Consider the following 15,501-nt stretch of genomic DNA (forward strand, 5'->3'; position numbering starts at 1 on the left):
TGTGCCACTTGCTTTGTGACCCAAATTACAACTTCTCTACGTAGAATGGACAGAGGAAATGAAAGTTATACTTTAGCCGTCCGTGGCTGGAGTCGATGCTGTCGAGTATTTCCTTGCACGGGCTCTTTCAGTTTAAGACGGACATGAGGCGAATCCTTCCTTTAAGAGGGGGGTCAGTCTTTGGAATTGTCTTCCCCGGAGAGCAGTGGAGGCTGGGTCAGTGAGCATATCTAGGTTGAGATGGACAGATGTTTGATCTACAATTCTATGATAATTACACACAGATTTTAAGATTTACACGGGTTTAAGGTGGGGGGACAAGCAGCAAAATGGAATTAATCAGGTCAGCTATGATCTAATCACATGGTTAGGCTTAAAGGGCCATGTGCTCTATTTCTGTCCCTATTGCTACTATCCCAGTTATTGACGTGACTGGAAGGGAAGATTCCAGAATTGAACTCTGTCTCAAAAACCTGTAACTTTTAATTTTTTAAAAAATAAAAAGTTGAGGAACAAAGTCACAGGACCGCTAATTAGTTTTAACAAGAATTTTTTTAAAAATTAAACATGGAAAAATGGGATTATGGTACAGTACGTCTTTATTCCCCCCCCCCGTAGCTTAACAATTGCAGCACGGTAGCATTGTGGATAGCACAATTGCTTCACAGCTCCAGGGTTCCCGGTTCGATTCCGGCTTGGGTCACTGTCTGTGCGGAGTCTGCACATCCTCCCCATGTGTGCTTGGGTTTCCTCCGGGTGCTCCGGTTTCCTCCCACAGTCCAAAGATGTGCAGGTTAGGTGGATTGGCCATGATAAATTGCCCTTGGTGACCAAAATTGCCCTTAGTGTTGGGTGGGGTTACTGGGTTATGGGGAAAGGGTGGAGGTGTTGACCTTGGGTAGGGTGCTCTTTCCAAGAGCCGGTGCAAACTTGATGGGCCGAATGGCCTCCTTCTGCACTGTCAATTCTATGATAATTACACACCGATTTTAAGATTTACACGGATTACAATGGAAATCTTAGGCTACAATTGTTCTTCATAACATAACCTCCTTTAAACACACAAGAAGACTGTGGTCAAATACACTCTCCACTCTGAACCTCAAGTGAATGATTGATTCTGGATTTCACCTCCAAATTCCCCCAGATGATTCTTAAACTGCGACCCACCTGGCCTCGCTAAACTCCGGCTCCCACTCGACTGATTTCAAATTCCACTTTTAAAAGTCACACTTCCAAATCTTCTTTTAAATTTTGCCTTCCCTCCACTGCCTCCATCAAGGTTTCACATTCCGGTTTTACACCTCTCCCTTCAGGTTTACGTTGTCTTAACAGCTGTTGCACAAAGTCTGAGATCCAGCCATCAATTTCCACAATTTCAAATGTCTCCCAAATTGTAGTTGTTTCTCACAAACCTTAGCACGACTGCAGATATCTTTCTGGCCTCTCACGATCCAATGCATTTTCAACTCTCTGTGACTTTACTGAACAGTAATCTGTTCTCGTTCCCAGTTTCCTCTGTTCTGTTAACTCCAGACTTCTTGGAAACTTCTCTTCATTCCTCTAGTTTCCTTAACTAGCTGGACTTTCTGGCATCTGTTTTCTTAACCATTACTCCACAGTATGACTTTTCTACTAGCAGAGCTGTGAGAGATGTTCCCTCTTTAACCTTCTAAAACCAAATCCTCCAGCAGAGCTGAGAGCTGCCCTCTCTCTCGCTATCTATCTCCAACCGCAATCAAATTTAAACACTTAAGACTTAAAAGCTTCTCTACCTTACAAGGCCCCCGTTGCTAAGCAACCACTGCTGGTTTATTTACTCTTCACTCTGTAGCCCTTTAAGCACAATAGAGTCACAGTTCGAATTGAAACCAACCCCCATACATATAAACATCTTTATCCAGCATGAATCTAGCTATGGGTTTTACCCTTCAATTACAGAAACATTAAATTAAACACACTTAAATCTATGTCTTATTTTTAATGTTTACCAATACAAATATTAAAACTACCTTTGTTTTCCTAGGGTGGCGCAGTGGGTTAGCACTGCTGCCTCATGGCGCCGAGGTCCCAGGCTCGATCCCAGCTCTGGGTCACTGTCCGTGTGGAGTTTGCACATTCTCCCCGTGTTTGCGTGGGTTTTGCCCCACAACCCAAAAGATGTGCAGGGTAGGTGGATTGGCCACGCTAAATTGCCCCTTAATTGGGAAAAATGAATTGGGTACTCTAAATTTTTCTTTTAAAAAGAACCTTTGTTTTCCTAACACTCTTTCTTATGTTCTTACGTTTTGTATATAACACACAGCATACAGTCAGAAGATAAACCACTCTTGCTGCAAAATCATTGTTTATCTTGCAAAATCTTTTGTACCAAGGTGCAAAGAAAATTGACTGTTAACTCCCCTGCTGTGCAACATATTCTCTGGAAGAAAAAGGTTACTTGGGTGTAGAACAGTGGAAAAGAAGATAAATTCAAAGAGGTTAGGCTATAAACTATAGAAATCACTGACTGGAGGAAAGTGGAAAATTCAGGGCAACGCATCTCAGGGGAAATGTTTTTTGCCTTCGAAAGAGTGCAAAAAGGAGAGTTACCAGGCCATTAACCAGTGATGAGGGACTTCGGTTGTGAGGAGAGGGTGGGAAGGTTAAGGACTCTTGTGGGAAGAGAGAATAATAAGAGGGGACTGTCATTTCCCAATGATAGGATTTGACAGAGGGGTGAGTGAGTCAAACGTGCGGGTTCATAGATTTAAAATCAAGTGGAGCGGATAATTCTTCCACTCGGTGAATTGTCGGGATCTGGAACGCTCGAGCTGAAAATCTGATGCAAACTGATTCCATGTATCCCTTCAAAAGGGAGTGAGAAAGGTACACGGGGATGAAGAACCTATAGGAATATGGGCAAAGAATGGGGACGTGAGACACTAGCACATCTTGTCCTTTCGAAGAGCTAGCACAGTCACTCTAGGTTGAATGGCCTCCTGCTGTGCTGTAGGTTTCTAGGTTGTCCAACAGTGGACATAAGAGATCCCACAGCTCTCCAACAGTGGACATAAGAGATCCCACAGCTCTATCAAGTAGAACTGGAGTTCTCCCACAGGAACAGGAGGATGAGCAGCAGAAGTCGGCCATTCGGTCCCTCGAGCCGGCGCCTTCATTCGAGAAGATCATGATCTGATTGTGGCCTCAACTCCACTTTCCCTTCTTCTTCCCCACCCCCCCCCCCCCCCCCCAACCCCTCATAACCCCTGACTCCCTTGTCAATCAAAAATCTGTCTTATTGAATAAGTCCTCCCCCTCTCTCTGGGGAAGTGAATTCCACAGACTAACGACCCTCTGAGATACACAAAATCTCTTAATCTCCGTCTTAAAAAGGAGACTACTAATTTTTAAACAACTGTCTCCCCAAGCTCTAACCCCCCCCCCCCCACACACACACACACACACGCACACACACAAGGGACTCTCCTGTCTCCTGGTCAATACTTATCTGGCAGCCGCTATTACTAAACACAGCAGATTTTCTGGTGATTATCACTTTTCTGACTGTGAAAGCTTGTTGTGTGTAAATCTGGGCCCCACTTTTGCGATTGGCAAAAACAACTAATTATGAGTGCCACTTCTTGCATTAATTAATATTGGATTAGTACCTGGCATGTTTGGCACATGTTTTTAAAAAGAAAAAAACATCCCAAATTCATGCTGAATTTATTCCAGATTGTGTCTGTCAGTTGAAACTCTTTAGAAAATGACTTTGCGCTAAACACTTTGCGGTTACTGTTTTATCATTTAATATTATTTGATCAAGATCTACCGTTATAAACAGTGTGGGAAGTGTCATCTTTTAAGGTGATTGGCACTACAAAGTGCAGCTATATTTATTCTCGTAGCATGTGGGCATCATTGACGGGGCCAACACCTGTTGCCCAGGCCTAATTGCCCTTGAACTGAGTGGCTCGCTTGGCCAATTCGGAGGGCGGTTTGGAGTCAACCACTTTGCTGTGGGTCTGGGGTCATATGTAGGCCAGACCGGGTAAAGACAGCAGATTTCCTTCCCTAAAGGGCATTCGTGAACCAGATGGTGTTTTGCTGCAATCAATGATAGTTGTCATGGTCACCACGACTGAGACCGGCTTTCAATTCCGGATTTTATTGAGTTTGAATGTCACCAGCCACCCTGCTGAGGATTTGAGCCCATGTCCCAATGCAGAACTTTAGCCAGGGCTAATTACTAGTCTGGGGGCGATCTCTTCACACCGCCGTCTCCTTTTTAATGGAAAGGTTATGTCCCTTTAAGTGGTATCTTGTTATGTGTTGCCGGGTTCTTGTCAGAGGGCAGTCACGATATAATTGAATCACTGAAACTTCCATTTGACCTCCTGCATCAATCCACATCAGTATTGACCCTCACTTATTTTGCCAGATCGTCTATATTCTGCAGACTAGGGTTTAGGAGGGCAAGAAAAAACTCTGCGCAGTCGTTTAACTCTGGGCGAGTTATAGTGAACTGATTTGGAGGCTAGATTGAATCAATGCTCAGACACATTGCAGATCCACTTTGTGACAGCCTGTTGGTTGGATATTGAAGCAACAGGCGGCAAACTGAGAACTACAGATTTAAGGTAATTATCAAAAGAACCAGAGGTGACATAATGAACAAAACTTTACCCCAAAAGAGTTGTCCTGATCTGGCGCCGAAAACCACTTCCGTAATAACTTTCAGAAGGGAAGTAGATGAATACTTGAAGAGAAGAAAGGTTTGAAATGCGATGGGAAAAGAACGGGGACTAATTGATAGCTCGTTCAGAAGATTAGCACGTACTGGTGAGCTGAATGGCCATCATGCTGAAACTTTTAAAACTCTTAGCAGCAGCAATTCAGCAAATAACTTTCATCTCCGAGTTAGATCAGGGACTTTGGCATAAAAAGATGCTTCCAGTTCAGCACTGGGGGAGTGCCACACCCTCCAATGCTCTCTTTCGAATGAGATGTTGAACTGAGACCCAGTCTGCCCGCTTGGGTGCCGGTAAAAGATCCTTTGGCATTATATCAAGAAGAGGAGCTGGGAGATCGACCTGCCACCCTTGACCAAAAACAAAGCCTCGACCAACATCAATTAAAAACATATCTGGCCATTTCCCACATTGCAGTTTAGGAACAGAAGTAAATAAGAACTAGGAGTGGGCCATTTGGCCCCTCCAGCCTGGTCCGTCATTCAATGAGATCATGGCTGATCTGATGTGACCTTAACTCACTGCTTGTCCCCCATAACCCTTGATTTCCTTGTCAATTGCAAATCTACCCAACTGTGTCATGAATATTCAATGCCCCAGTCCTCCCAGCTCACCTGGGGGAGAGAATTCCAAACTCGAATGATGCTCCGGGAGAAGAAATTCCTCCTCATCTCCATCTTAAAAGGGACATCTCTGATTTTTAAACACTGCCCCTAGTTCTACATTTGTGGGATCTGCCAAATTAGCTGTCCCGTTTTCCTACAACAATACAACAGCGACTACACTTCAGAAAGCAATTAATTTGCTGTATAGTGCTTTGGGATGTCCGAAGTTTTTGACAGGGGTGCTACATAAATGCAAGTTCTTCCTTCTAGCTTGTAGCGTTTGTAGCCGTTAACCCATGTGACTTGTGGGCTTCCCTTTGTCATCCTATGCCTGGGAATATATGAAGGGGCTGGGAATGCAAAGGGATGTTCAACAGTTACCAGCGGCATCCTATTGACCGTTCCTCCGGAATTAAATCTATCGGGCACTGACCCGTGTGTGACTCCACCTTCTGCGTGACCCGTGTGTGACTCCACCTACTGCGTGACTGTAATGTGTTTACATGGCTTTTCATTCACAGGGAAGTGGCGCCTGAGATTTGTTGTTCCAATGGAGCCTCGATGTCTCAATCCCATAAACAATTCGCCTGCTTTCTGTCTTGGAATAAGCCGGCTCGTAGCTTTAGAACATAGAACATAGAGCGATACAGCGCAGTACAGGCCCTTCGGCCCATGATGTTGCACCGACATGGGAAGTAAAAAAAAAAAAGCCATCTAACCTACACTATGCCATTATCATCCATATGCTTATCCAATAAACTTTTAAATGCCCTCAATGTTGGCGAGTTCACTACTGTTGCAGGTAGCGCATTCCACGGCCTCACCACTCTTTGCGTAAAGAACCTACCTCTGACCTCTGTCCTATATCTATTACCCCTCAGTTTAAGGCTATGTCCCCTCGTGCTCGCCATTTCCATCCGTGGGAGAAGGCTCTCACTGTCCACCCTATCTAACCCCCTGATCATTTTGTATGCCTCTATTAAGTCTCCTCTTAACCTTCTTCTCTCCAACGAAAACAACCTCAAGTCCATCAGCCCTTCCTCATAAGATTTTCCCTCCATACCAGGCAACATCCTGGTAAATCTCCTCTGCAACCGCTGCAAAGCTTCCACGTCCTTCCTATAATGAGGTGACCAGAACTGTACGCAATACTCCAAATGCGGCCGTACCAGAGTTTTGTACAGCTGCAACATGACCTCCTGACTCCGGAACTCAATCCCTCTCCCAATAAAGGCCAACACTCCATAGGCCTTCTTCACAACCCTATCAACCTGGGTGGCAACTTTCAGGGATCTGTGTACATGGACACCGAGATCCCTCTGCTCATCCACACTTCCAAGAATTTTACCATTAGCCACATATTCCGCATTCCTGTTGTTCCTTCCAAAGTGAATCACCTCACACTTCTCTATATTAAACTCCATTTGCCAGCTCTGCAGCTTATCTATGTCCCTCTGTAACCTGCAACACCCTTCCGCACTGTCGACAACACCACCGACTTTAGTGTCGTCTGCAAATTTACTCACCCACCCTTCTGCGCCCTCCTCTAGGTCATTGATAAAAATGACAAACAGCAACGGCCCCAGAACAGATCCTTGTGGTACGCCATTTGTAACTGAACTCCATTCTGAACATTTCCCATCAACCACCACCCTCTGTCTTCTTTCAGCTAGCCAATTTCTGATCCACATCTCTAAATCACCCTCAATCCCCAGCCTCCGTATTTTCTGCAATAGCCTACCGTGGGGAACCTTATCAAATGGTTTATTGAAATCCATATATACCACATCAACTGCTCTACCCTCGTCTACCTGTTCAGTCGCCTTCTCAAAGAACTCGATAAGGTTTGTGAGGCATGACCTACCCTTCACAAAGCCATGCTGACTATGTCATAGAATTTACAGTGCAGAAGGAGGCCATTCGGCCCATCGAGTCTGCACCGGCTCTTGGAAAGAGCAACCTACCCAAGGTCCACACCTCCACCCTATCCCCATAACCCAGCAACCCTACCCAACACTATGGGCAATTTTGGACACTAAGGGCAATTTAGCATGGCCAATCCACCTAACCTGCACATCTTTGGACTGTGGGAGGAAACCCACGCACACACGGGGAGGATGTGCAGACTCCGCACAGACAGTGACCCAAGCCGGAATCGAACCTGGGACCCTGGAGCTGTGAAGCAATTGTGCTATCCACAATGCTACCGTGCTGCCCACCCTAATCATGTTTCCTTCCCTCCCTGAGGCCCTTCTCTGCCCAACTATTGACCACCTAAGGATCATGTCCAGCCTCAATTTTTAGGCTGGCAGGCGGATTTCCAGGTTATGCAGGAGGTCTGAAAATAATTGGGTTTAGGCCCAGGGCGGGAAGGTGGGGCAGGAACACCTCCATCAGAAGACAACTTCCAGCTCTGGATCGGAAGATCCAGTGGCTGTTAGACCTCCCTCCCCCCCCCCCCCCCCCAACTCAGCCTCTACTCCAACACACCACTCCTCCACTCTCCAAACCAAGAGGCTTGATGAGATAATTGAAGAGAGAAGGTGGACTGGACTAGACTAGAATGAGGGCCCATCAGACATTTGTGAATAAATCCAATCGGGAATTCAGGAGAAACCTCCTTACCCAGAGAGCGGTGAGAATGTGGAAGAGTTGAGACAAGTAGTATAGATACTAAGCTGGAAGCTAGATCAGATATAGAGGAATAAAGATTAGAAGAATTGGGCCATAGGCTGAGATCAAGAGAGGTGGGAGGGGATTTGTGTGGAGCATAACCAGCATAGACCAGTTGGGCCGAATGGCCTGTTTCTGTGCTTGTAAGTTCCACACAGTGAATCTAATCAATAATTGATGTACCTTGGTTATGAACTGTACACAACTCACCCGAGTCCAGTGCACACACCGGCCCTTGCTCCCTGACCCCCAATCTGGCAATGCCTCCATTTTAAAATTCTCATCCTTGTTATCAGATCCCACCGTGGCTTCGTCCCTTCCCTATCTGTGTAACCTCCCCTGGACCTGATGTCTCTCCGAGAGGCCCGCACTGCTGCACCCCCAGGTTATCCTGCTGGATGCTTTGCCTTCAGCTGGGTGGGCCCTGCTCTGGAATCGCTTCCCCTCAATTTCTCTGCTCCTCTCTGTCCCCCTCTCCTCTGAGATGCACCTTAAGACTCGATGAAGCTCCTGTGAGGAATCTCGGGACATTTTTGTGGTGATATGCATCACTGTAAATACACAAGGGGTTAATGTAGATACACTAGGACACTGTAAATACACAAGGGGTTAATGTAAATACACTGGGACTAAATAAACACTAGAGGGAGCACTAGAGACATCATGACACACACAGACATTCAACCAATAGGTCAGTAAGATAGGACACGACCAATGGGCAGTCAAGACACACCCAGAGGTGATACGACCACAAGGAGGCTACCCATATAAAAGGACAGGGCACACATGCTCTTTCTCTTTCCATAGGCGACACGCAGAGGCGGGGGCAGATCAGGGAAGCATCACACCCAGCGCATGGATTAGAGCAGACTGGTTAGTTAGATCGAGTTACAATAGTAAGATTAGTAGGAGAGTCGATCACAAGTAGGAGAATTGTTAACTGTCCAATAAATGTGTTAGATTCCAAGTCTGAACCTTCCTTTGTCAGAGTATATATCAAGGAAGCACCTTATGCTACATGAAGAAGCAGAACACAACAATTTTATTATGGCAGAGGTGTTAAACAAATGCGGGTTATTGTTGAATACAATACGACACGAGGAGGAGGCACATCAGGGATTCAGATGAAGCGACATACTCTTCCGATGAAACGGGCCCACTCGAGAAAGATCACTGGTCCACATTGTGGGTGTCAGGCAGTTTTACTTCAGATTTGCTGCATTCATAACTTGAGCTCCGAAATTTAAATGCACCTTTTCTGATTTTAAGGATGGATATTATTGGACATGCTTTTCAGTTCCAGCTTGTTGCTCTGTGTGAAGTGAGAATGCTGTATGGCCCTGCTGTTATTGATGGGCCAACCGCAAGTGTAACATGTCCATTGATCTCTGGGTTGTCTAATTCACCTGTTAGTTCCTGAACCAAGTCAATAAAACAAAACCCACTTAATTGCACCTCACCTGCCCCTGAACTGAAGGGCCCAATCTATGAATGGAAGTATTTGTACAGCGCCTCTGGAGTCCCAGGATAAAGAACAGTTCATGCTCACGTCTTTGCTAATATTTATCCTTCAACCAACATCATGAAAACAGGTAATCTGGTCGTTATTGTAGCGCTGTCTCTGGGATCTTGCTGTGCACATATTCACAACCATTCATCCCAAATTAGAGCCATTGAGCTGCTTTTGAAATGTTGTAAAGTGCTTTGAATGTCCTGGGGTTGTGAAAGGCGCTATGTAAATGCAAGTTATTTGAATTTTTCTTTCTTGCTAGGAACTACACCTTTGGAAACGATTGGAAGTGACGTGTAAATATTTAAATGCGCTTTTGATGTTTCTCTTGAACAAAGCAAATTACAGCACAGGAACAGGCACTTCGGCCCTCCCAGCCTGCGCCGATCCAGATCCTTTATCTAAACCTGTCTTCTATTTTCCAAGGATCTACGTCCCTCTGTTCCCCGCCCGTTCATATATCTGTCTAGATGCATCTTAAATGCTGCTATCGTGCCCGCCTCTACCACCTCCGCTGGCAAAGCGTTCCAGGCACCCACCACCCTCTGCGTAAAAAAACTTTCCACGCACATCTCCCTTAAACTTTCCCCCTCTCACCTTGAAATCGTGACCCCTTGTAATTGACACCCCCATTCTTGGAAAAAGCTTGTTGCTGTCCACCCTGTCCATACCTCTCATAATTTTGTAGACCTCAATCTGGTCCCCCCTCAATCTCCGTCTTTCCAATGAAAACAATCCTAATGTACTCAACCTTTCTTCATAGCTAGCACCCTCCATACCAGGCAACATCCTGGTGAACCTCCTCTGCACCCTCTCTAAAGCATCCACATCCTTCTGGTAATGTGGCGACCAGAACTGCACGCAGTATTCCAAATGTGGCCTAACCAAAGTCCTATACAACTGTAACATGACCTGCCGACTCTTGTACTCTTGTCCGATGAAGGCAAGCATACTGAGTTAGACACGTTCCCAGTTCAATTACAGAACTACAAACCTTTCACTGGCAACTAGCTCGAGCCGTTCCCAGTGTTCGGGTGGAACCCAAAGACAATGCGAATGGACGTGGGAACACCCCTTAAACCTGCTTCCCCATTCAGTTAGGTCGCGGCTGGCCTGTGTCTTTACATTCATTTACCTACCTCAGTTCCATAACTCCTCATGCCCTTGTCAAATAAACATGCAGCTTGAAAAACGCAGGACGCAAAACTGCTTTGAGCACCGTTCCCCGTCCTGTACTCCCTGAGATTGCTGTTTCCCACCTGGAAGCTCAGAATCATCAAGGTGTTTGAGTGTCCACAGACACTATGTGTGTTCGCAACGTTGGCCCTGCAGATCCTGAGCTAGAAGGTCAGGCGAGTAGTAATTCAGCCTCCCCATAGAGAGGGTATAACATTTCACTTGCTCAGTTAGAGCAGGTCAGACGTGAAATTAACGAAGCAGTCACAGTCCACGCAGCCAATTAACCTATTGCGATTTCAGCAGTTAGCCCAAGTAATACAGAACTTGCATATTGCTGAGAACACCAGTTATCCTTATGATTGGATATCCCAGCTGCGATTTAACGCAAACATTTCTAAGTGTCGGTTTGGGTGCGATTGGCAGTGTTTCTCAATGCCCGGTTGGCAAGATCGCAGCTGGTATTTAACAACACTTAGTGCCAAAAAATTAGCCTCCACGAGCTTCTCGCATCACTGGCTGTCTCGCCGCCTGATTCGCCCGACTTGCGCCTCAGCGTCTCGATGCCAACAAGCGGGGGCGGCTTTTAAATGCTGCCTCGCCACCCACTCCCAGTCAGCACACGAGCATGGCAGCGCACAGACCTGCTCCTGGCTCTGGGGATGCCAACCTGGCCAGGCTTCTGGACACTGTGGCTGCAAGACAGGGCATCCTGTGTCCCCCGTCCCCCCTGCCGGGGCATCGGATGCCCAGCAGCAGGGTCAGCAATACCACCTGGGAGGCAGTGGCAGCGGCTGTCAGTATGGGCCTCATGACCAGGAGACTGCAATTTAATGTTGGAAGAAGACCAACGAGCTCCACTGAGCTGCAAGTGTAAGTTACCACCTCTCTCCCTGGCATCAGTCCTGCCTGCCACCCCTCAAACTCCCAACCCGTCTCCTTCCCCTCACCACCCGCCCAACAAATCACTGGCTGACACCTCGCACCCTCCCCCACATCCGTTCTTTGTACTTGTTCCTCTGCACCCCTGGTACCCACCAGCACAACCCCCTTCATGTCCATTTGTCGCACCCACACATGGTACTTGCTTTGGACACCCCCCTGATCCATCAAGCGTGTGGCTCACAATGTCCTCTCGTTGTCCCCATCGGACAAGATAGCCCATAATAAGCGGGAAAGGGCCAAGGCGGGGCGCGGAGTACCAGAGAGTCAAGTCCTCACCCCCCTATAAGGAATGGGCCCTGGAGATCGCGGGGTTGTCCTAGGAGAGAGCAGTCACCGACAGCGAGGTTGGCCTTTGTCACAGAGGTGAGGATCCACTGCCCCTCCACCCAGATGACCTGCCTCCAGTGAATTGTTCATGTCAGACAGAATGACCCTTGGTGGTGTCCAAGGCGTGGCTTGGTCTGTGACAGCCATGGTTGAGGGCCTCAAAATCATAGAATGCCTACAGTGCGAAGGAGGCCATTTACCAACCCCTCAAAACCGCATTCTACCCATGTCCACTCACCAGTCCACCCAGCCCTATTCCAATAACGAAACCTGCACATCCCTGGACATTAAGGGACAACTTAGCACGGCCAGTCCACCTAACCTGCACATCTTAGGGAGGGAACCCATGCAGACACGGGGAGAAAGTGCAAACTCCACACCGACAGTGACTCGAGGCTGGAATTGAGCCCTGGCGCTTTGAGACATCAGTGCTAACCACTCTGCCACAGTGCCATGGCTCATCACCTCCCAGTCGCTGAGGGACCTGAGCCATACACAGGTGTACATTGCCGAGGTGCTGCAGAGCGTGTTCTAGTCACTGAGGAGCATCGCCGAGGGCGTCAACACCACGGTGCAGATACCGGGGAGGTGCCAGGACTGACAGTGAGAGGACACCGAGGCCTCTGGGGCTCACTCCAGCTGCCCCCCCCCCCCCCCTCCCCCGACCCTTGGGGACCTCCAGAGCCCTATAGACACCATCAGAGAGGAGGAAGCGCTGGGGGCCAAACAGGACCTGCCACCAAGGGGACGACAGCGGTCTCCAGTTCTTAATAACCCCCCCCCCTCCCCTACACCGTGCACCCCAAGGGCCACAGGCAGATACCGGTAAGTTGGCCGCGGCCTCTGGCTCCAGGCCCTCCAGGGGACGCCCGCCAAGGGCATCGAAGGCCACAGAGCATGGAAAGCAGCAGGCTGCCTCCACCTCTGATGTGCATCCTGGGGACACACCTAGACGTAGCAGTATACCACGAAAGATCAAGAAGGGAGAGGATCACTGAGCGGGCACTGGGGAATAGCGGGGGGGGGGGGGTGGGGGGGCCACGATCTGTAGCAAGGGGGAATGGAAATGTCAAATATTCACAATTGAAACATGTTACACCTGATACAGGTGAAGCCTCTGTCACGTTAATCTTCACAGCGAGGCTGCCTGCACCCTTACCCCTGTTGATCTCTGCTCCCCCCCACCCCACACACACAGCCGTCCCCTCCCCGACCCTGGGTACATTGGCCTACGGTCAAACACCCCGATGCAGAGGAAGGGTGTGAGACGCTGACAGCAGAGTAACAGGAGTCAGACTTCAGCATAGACTGAGGAGCACAGAGCTAACCTCACAGCGAGAGGTTATCCTCCTGTGAAGTGACGCACTGACCGGGCAGACACAGGCCCATCACCCTGGAGTGATGTTACACAGACCCTGGCAGGGTGGGACAGGGTACACTGGAGGGGGGGGGGGGGGGGGCTGGAGGAAGGAGGGGAATGGGGGAGGGGATTGAGCTGACAGACAAAGCCTTGTCGTATGAGAATCGGGTGAGGATGAGAGCCTCCCAGATCCCAGGCAGGCCGGACCCCTGCCACCGCCAGTTCTCAATCCTCTCCCTGCCCGGGCTCCTCTTCCTCCCTCCCCCGGCTCCTCCTCCCTCCCCAGGCTCCTCCTCCCTCTCTCCATCCCCAGGCTCCTCCTCCCCTACCTGGGCTCCTCCTCCTCCCTCCCCAGGCTCCTCCCCCTCCATGGGCTCCTCCTCCTCCCTCCCCAGGCTCCTCCCTCCCTCCATCCCCAGGCCTCCTTCCTCACCAGGCTCCTCCTCCTCCCTCCGTCCCCAGGCTCCTTCTCCTCTACCCGGGCTCCTCCTCCCTCCCCAGGCTCCTCCTCCCTCCCTCACCAGGCTCCTAATCGTCCTCTCCCTGGGCTCCTCCTCCTCATCTCCCCGGGCTCCTCCTCCTCCTCTCTCCCGGCTCCTCCTCTCCCCCGGCTCCTCCTCCCTCCCTCCATCCCCAGGCTTCTCCTCCCCCGGCTCCTCCTCCCCCTCCCTGTGCTCCTCCTCCCTCCCCAGGCTGCTCCTCCTCCTCCTCACCGAGCTCCTCCTCCTCCTCCTCTCCCCGGGCTCCTCCTCCTCTCCCTGGGCTCATCCTCCATCTCCTCCTGGTCTGCCTGCTCCTCCTCAGGCAAGGCTGCATGTCCCTTCTCCTCCAGCCCATCGCCTCGCTGCTGCGCCAAGTTGTGGAGGGCACAGTAGACCATCACAAAGCAGGAGGCCGTCTGGGGGGGTGGGGGGGTATACTGCAGGGCACCACCAGTGCAGTCCAGGCATCGGAACCACTTTTTGAGCAGCAATTACACTTCTCAATGGCAGCATTATACCGGGGCCCCGCCTCGGTCCCAGCCTCCGCACAGTCGTCATCAGTCTGGACCTCTGCCGGGATCCCTTACCCCCAAGAGCCAACCTGTCCTTGATGACGTTGGGGATCTCCGTGCGTCAGGATGTAGCTGCCATGCACGCTCCCCGTGAACCATGATCCGGGGCTGGTGGTCGCACGCGAGTTTAAAATTCAGGGAGTGGAACCCCTTCCTGTTAATGAACGGTACTCCTTGATGCCCTGTTGTGCGCAAGGCGACATGCGTGCCATCAATTACCCCCTGGACCTGGGGCATCTCTGTGATGGCAGAGAACCCTGCAGCCCAGTCCTTGATCCAGCTTAAAGTTAATATAGTCAGTACCCGGGCATACGCGGATGCACTTGTGGGCTGTGACTTTGGAAAAGCTGCACAAGTGAAGCTGTGGCGACGTTCATGGCCACTGGGAGCGGGTTGGCTTCTCCTCCATTAGCTGCCAAGTCCGTGAGGACATGGTCCAGGTGCCGCACTGTCTCTTTGTTCAGACACCGTCTCCAGCGGCACCCTGTCCGACATCTCCTCGAAAGACCAACAGCGCCTGTACACCTTGGACCATTGTTGACCTCCCCTCTGGGTCTCTCCTCAGCCTGATGGGCGGCCGGGTGCGTCTTCAGGGGTGCACATGGAGGGCCGCCTCCAGCCTGCATCAACGTTGCTGCTTTCTCTGGTGTCTGGCCACCAGGGCTGCCAACATCACCCCATCCTCTGCGGACCAACACCACGATTCACTTTGGTCTCTGCAAGGAATTGAAGATGGCGCGAGACCGACAATCAGTTAGGGCTTCCACCCCGCGACCCTCAAATACCCCAAGCCTCCCCCACCCTTACCCCCACCTTCTCTCAGAGTGCCATCCAGCCAACCAGTTGTGCTGGAGACCCTCGCTCTGCACACTCGCCCCCAGCCACAGCGGGGGCCCCTAGATCCCAGACCCCTGCCAGGAGCATTAGGGAGCCCGCGCTCATGTACCCTCCTCTGAGTCGCACACTCACCCTTTGGTCTCGAGGACATCCCCAGTGCTGAGGCCCGGCTCTTGAGTGTTTGATTGTTGGCTGCTGCCTCTGTGGTGCTGACGCTTCTAGAGGTCAGGCAAAGTGTTTAGGCTTCAATGTTTGTGTGGTGTCAGTTTGATTGAAGTCCA

At 49.9% G+C, this 15,501-nt stretch overlaps 1 protein-coding gene across 8 annotated transcripts in view; it reads left to right on the forward strand.

Annotated features, from left to right (window-relative positions):
* The window catches only part of trpm3 (transient receptor potential cation channel, subfamily M, member 3), a 416,706-nt gene that overhangs the window by 285,617 nt on the left and 115,588 nt on the right, over positions 1-15,501 (forward strand). The gene's annotated exons all lie outside the window — the stretch shown is intronic.

The sequence above is a fragment of the Scyliorhinus torazame genome, chromosome 9 (genome assembly GCF_047496885.1).
Source record: "Scyliorhinus torazame isolate Kashiwa2021f chromosome 9, sScyTor2.1, whole genome shotgun sequence".
NCBI classification, from domain to species: Eukaryota; Metazoa; Chordata; class Chondrichthyes; order Carcharhiniformes; family Scyliorhinidae; genus Scyliorhinus; species Scyliorhinus torazame.